Source organism: Petaurus breviceps, unplaced genomic scaffold (assembly GCF_028583685.1).
Source record: "Petaurus breviceps papuanus isolate PSGF00001 unplaced genomic scaffold, PetGlider_PUasm1.0 154, whole genome shotgun sequence".
In the NCBI taxonomy this organism is placed as follows: domain Eukaryota; kingdom Metazoa; phylum Chordata; class Mammalia; order Diprotodontia; family Petauridae; genus Petaurus; species Petaurus breviceps.
This window is the reverse complement of record NW_027185715.1, coordinates 4,367,283-4,373,284: the sequence shown is the minus strand read 5'-3', so window position 1 is coordinate 4,373,284 and position 6,002 is coordinate 4,367,283. Positions and strand designations below refer to the sequence as shown.

The 6,002-nt window shown below is 37.4% G+C and overlaps 1 pseudogene; it reads left to right on the top strand.

The window, feature by feature from the left end:
• LOC138156107 (centrosomal protein of 78 kDa-like) overlaps positions 1 to 2,741 on the top strand; it is a 29,578-nt pseudogene extending 26,837 nt beyond the window's left edge.
• Positions 2,742 to 6,002: the final 3,261 nt, after the last annotated feature.

Here is a 6,002-nt window from a genome sequence, read left to right as displayed (position 1 = left end):
ATGCTGTGGATTTCTTTTCTCACCATGAATATTTTTGTGCACTTCAAGACTCTATGACCTGTACTTGTTGTGTGAGCCAAACTGAGACTGGGGGTGCTTGATTTCAACTCAAACCACTTCAGACTCCTAGAATGGGCACCTTTGCTTAACACCCTCAGGGTAAATAAAAATTTGCCCCCTGTTGTTATCAGGAGTCCACATCTATCAGGTTTGGGAGATTAGCTTCTGATAGGTATAAAGCCTGTTCTAAAAGGCAAATTCCTACAGTTAGATCCAAAGAGATGCATATACAATTATGTGAAACTATGGAAGGCTGTTTCAATGCATCTATTGCACTGAGGAACCTGGAGCTTCAGGGAATATATTTAAGAGAACATGATTTAATATTTTTAACAATCATGAGCAAAGCATCATATGTGGTAGATCTATCTCTAGTATATTATCCAATTGGAGATGGAGGTTTAGAAACTATCTGTCAAAATGCTAAGACCTCAGTAATACCCAAGTCTATAATCTTTTCAGGGTGTAATCTGACTTGGCATGGAGTGGTACCTCTGGTCAATATCTTAAAGCACCAGGCCATAAAAAGACATGAAGATATGTGTAACAAAAATGCAATATTCACAATGCCTACAGTAACTATAAATATGCTTATATATTTATTAATCACAAAATATACCAGGCTCTCTACATGGGGGACAAAGCTAGAACATTTATTCAAATACCAGAAAACTGAGTACCAAAAGCAGAAAGTCAAAGCCATCACAGTAGCTATAGAGTTAGCACACATAGTTAGTGCAGTAAACACCCACATTCTCAAGCCTTCAAAAGAGAACAGGCTACCTAAGGCAAAGGTCCTCCTCTCCTCATTCATGACAATTGTCCATGTAGTCGCTCCCAGGAGCTAGCCCTCCTCCCCCCCCCCGGTTCCCATCCCAGGCAGTCCTCAGCAGAAGTCCTTAGCAGAAATTCTGGCTAGCTCAAAAAAAGGAGTTTGAGCCACCACTGCCCCAACCACCACCACTCCTGCTGCCACTGCTGCCACTGCACGTCTAGTCACTGCACTCAATCTAGCTTGGCTCTGGCTTCCTCTTGTCCCACCCCTTCCTGCTACCTCAGTAAGTTCAAGGGTCATTGGAAGATCTTCAAATCCCATAACCATTATACTGTGTGGGCTGAGAGTCTTCGCTATTGGAAGCCTGATCTGGATAACACAGTTGGCTTGCATCACATCTCAATTGACTGCAACACCCTTATTGGAGATCAGGGTACCAGTGCTTTAACAAAATGTCTTTGTGAATTCGTTGTTGAGAGCACTTGATCTGCAACAGTGTGGAATTAGTGATAAGAGAGCTAAAACTCTACCACGTATCCTGAAAGGAAATACAACTATGGTGGGTCTGGATATAATTTTTAAAAAGCCACTAGTTGATCATTCCTTGTCTAAAGTAGTTATTGACAGAGCTACCCAGAATGGAGAGAATGCTACTTAAAAGGAATAAAACAATGAAACCTGTAAGTACAGGAAGAAAACAGCTATGTAGTAAATATTCTTATACTACAGAGTCATTACCACCTGGTACATATGGCTTCCTGCCTAGCACACTGTGGGATGTGCCAATAGGAGCTGGGGATTTCTACTGATTAAAATTCAAGATTTGCTTTGACCAGTTTAGCAAATGGATTTTCCATGAAAATAACTGTGGAGAGTTTATCATGCTCAGAAATAGAAAAGTCAGAATACACTATTTTAGAACCCCTTGAAAAAAAAACTAGCCTAACACCATACAAAATAAATGAAATACAGAAGTTGGAAGAGTGCATAGAATAACTAAACTGACAAATCAGTAACTGAGATGAAACTTGAAAATTCCTGGTTGCAAAATAAAAATTTCTCTCTGCTTGAGGCTTTTAATGCAGAGTCACTGGAAATCATGATTTTGGAAGATGCTAGTGTTTTGGGCAGGATTGAGATATCTTTCCCAAAGTTCCATGTGTTTTTGGATCTCCTAAAAGATTCTGGAGTTAGACAACTTGCCACAGCAGCTGCTATAAATCAGTAGGATTTAGATTTCCTGACCTAAATCATCCCCAGATGAACTCTACAATTAATGCTACACTTACAGAAGAAAAGAGGGGACTTGAATCAAGGCCAGAACCTAATCAGAATAACCCAGGACAAATGCAGAGCACAGAAAATGATGGTGATGTTAGAACATTGCCTCTTGATACCTTCCAGTTTTCAATTTCTATTGAGGAGGCCTTATCTTATCACAAAGAAGTTCAGGTAATCAAGGGAACTGATCATCAACACGTTCCTTCTAAAGAATTTGCTCCCACAACATCATTATCATTTTTAGTAAATGTGATTGTTGAATCTCAAGATCAAAGGAAAGAAGAGGAATCCTCCAGAAATAATAGAAGTTCCTCACAGAAAAGTGCCAGAATGAGTGAACATAACTCAAAACATTTATCAAAGAAACAGTCCAAAAGTTATTCTCATTCCTCCTCTGAAAGTCTGATAAGTCAGAAAAGCAAGATACATAAGCATACCCTTTTGTCTCATGAAAAATTAAAACATTTGGCTTTGAAAAAATGTAGTATTGCTAGGAAAGACAGATGTGATGGCAATATCTTACAAAGATAAAAGTAAACACAAAACATCAGCACATTTTATGAGTGAAAAAGTAGTATCTGATATCAAAATTCCAGAAAATAAACATTCTCTATTAAGTTCTTGACTCAGGTCTAGATATTTGAAATTATGTCTCAGGGGGCAGCTAGGTGGCGCGGTGAGTAAAGAGCCAGCCCAGAGTCAGGAGGACCAGAGTTCAGTTCCGGCCTCAGACACTTAACACCCACACAAAAAAACTAGCTGTGTAACCTTGAGCAAGTTACTTAACCTCAATTGCCCTCCAAAAAGGCAAAAAAAAAAAAAGAAATTATGTCTTAGTTTAAAATTTTCAATAAACTTCAAAGGATAGACTTGGAAACTATTTGAGGAACTACTATACTTTATTTATTTATTTATTTGCCTTTTGGTGGGCAATTGGGGTTAAGTAACTAGCCCAAACTACCTCTTTACTCACTGCACCACCTAGCTGCCCCTACTACTATATTTTATAATGATGAAATTTTTCATGTGTATATCATCCTCATAGTATAAATGTTGGAACAGGATTTTGTTACAGATACTGAAATCCCTAAAGGATCTTTGATTTTCCCAGCTTTCACAAATCTTTTTTTTTTAATACATATACTTTCCACTTATGTGTAAGAAATTTAAACATTTGGGGAGGGATTTTTAGTTCCAGGTTCTCTCCTTTGACCCCTTCCCAAGTAAGCAAGCAGTTTGATGTGTGTTATGCATCTATGTTTCCATTCTTGACTATCTTGTAAATGAAAATACAGATACTTCCCCCCAAAACAAAGTAAAAAGAAAAAAGAAAAAAAAGGATGCTTTAAACTGCAATAAAATAAAATAAAATAAAAATAAAAATAAATAAATAAAGGGATCCAGATACTATACCACTTGGTTCATATATATTTAATATTGGTATTACTTCATTGTCTGTGGAAACTTTTAGCAATATGTAGTTTCCTTCCTTATCTCTTTTAATGAGGTCTGTTTTTGCTTTTGCTTAGTCTGAGATCAGGATTGCTACCCCTGCCTTTTTTTTTTTACTTTAGTTGAAACATAAGAGATTCTGCTCCAGCACCCTACCTTTACTCTGTGTGTTTAGTCTGCTTCAAGTGTGTTTCTTGTAAACAACATATTGTAGGATTCTGGGTTTTGATCCACTATACTATCTGTTTCACTTTTATGGGAGAATTCATCCTACTGCCTGTGTATTCCCTCCATTCCAGTTTTCCTCCCGTTTGTCCTCTCTCATTTCACTTTTTCCCTCCTCATCAGTGCTTTACTTGTGTCTACTGCTTTCTCTGATCTTCTCTCCCCTCTTTCAGTCCCCCCACCCTTTATTTAATCTCTTCCTTTCTTACTTCCCTGTCAGGCAAGATAGATTACTATATTCAACTGGTTGTGTATGATTACCAATTTGAGTCAATACTGAAGAGAGTAAGGTTCAAATGATGTTCATTACTCATCCTCTCATCTTCCACTCCACTATAATAGGTCTTTCACACTGCTTCATGTGAAATAATTTACCCCATTCTTCTTCTGCCTTCCTTCTGCACCCAATGTCTTGCTCTTTCTCATCCCTTAATTATTTTTATGTCATTCTTTCAAATTCCCTCCATCTATGTACATTTCTTCTAGATGTTCTTTTAGTGGAACAATTTTTAAGAATTACGATTATCATCTCCCCCTGTATGGAAGTAAACAGTTTAGTTCAATTGAATCCCATATGTTTTGTTGTTGTTTTTTCTTTTTTAACTTTTTATGATTCTCTTGAGTCTTGATATTGGAGATAGTTTTTTTTGTTCAATTCTGGTCTTCTTATGAAAGCTTGAAATCCTTCTATTTCATTGAATAATCATTACCCCCCCACACACCTTAAAATATTATGTTTAATTTGCAGGGTAGGTTATTTTTAGCAATACTCCTGTGTCCTTTGCCTTCCAGAATATGATGTTCCATGACCTCTGATCCTTAAAAGTTGCAGTTGCCAAGTCCTGTGTAATGCTAATTGTGGCTCCCTGATATGTGAATGGTTTCTTTCTGGCCACTTATAGAATTTTTTTCTTTATCCTGATAGTTTTGAAATTTGGCTATACTATTCTTTGGAGTTTTTATTTTGGCATCTCTTTCTTGAGGTGACTGATGAATTCTTTCAATGCCTATTTTGCTCTCTGGTTCCAGAATATAAGGGTGGTTTTGTTTTGTTTTGTTTTTTTCTAATTTTTTTGAAAGAGGCTCTCCAGATCCTACTTTTGATTATGGCTTTCAGGCAGCCTGGTGATTCTGATATTGTCTTTCCTGGACTTATTTTCCAGGTCACTTGTTTTTCCCATGAACTATTTTATATTTTCTTCTATTATTTTCATTCCTTTGACTATGTTTGATAGATTCTTGGAATTTTATTATAGAGTTATTCACTTCTATTTGCCCAATTCTAATTATTAAGGTGTGTTGTATCTCTTTTTCCATTGGGTCAATTCTACTTTTTAAGCCATTATTTTCTTTATCTAATTCATGACTCTTTTTTTTCCATAATTCTCTTGCATCACTCTCATTTCTTTTCTCAATTTTTCTTCTATTCCTCTTATTTCATTTTTAAGCTCCTTTTTGAGATATTTTATGAACATTTTCTGGCCTTGAGACAGCTTCCTTTTTTCCTTTGTATATCAACAATGCAGTATTCGCAATGCCTACAGTAACTATAAATATGCTGATATGGTTGTTAATCACAAATATACCAAGCTCTCTACATGGGGAACAAAGCTAGAACATTTATTCAAATAGCAGAAAACTGAGTCCCAAAAACAGAAAGTCAAAGCCATCCCAGTAGCTATCGAGTTGGCACATATAGTGCAGTAAATACCTCTATTCTCAAGCCTTCAAAACAGAACAGGCTACCTCAGGCAAAGGTCCTCCTCTCCTCATTCACAGCAACTGGTCAGCATCCATGTAGTTGCTCCCAGCAGCTCTGGCCCCCTGAACTTCCCATCCCTGGCAGTCCTCAGCAGGAGTTCTTAGCAGAACTTCTGGCTGGCTAAAAAAAAAAGGGGTTAGCGCCAAAACTGCTGCTGTGCTTCCAGTCACCATGGTGGCTCCAGCTCAGTTCCACTTCCTCCTGCCTTACCCCTTCCTGCTACATCAGCAAGTTCAAGGGGCATGGAAGATTCTCAAATCCCATAACCATTACACTTTGGGGATTTGCCCATAGGGGTTTTGACGTTGTTGTCTTCTTATAAATTTATGTCTTGGTCTTCCTTGTCACCACGATGCCTTTTTATGGACAGTTTCTTCTTTTTCTTCTTCTTCTCCTTCTTCTTCTTCTTCTTCTTCTTCTTCTTCTTCTTCTTCTTCTTCTTCTTCT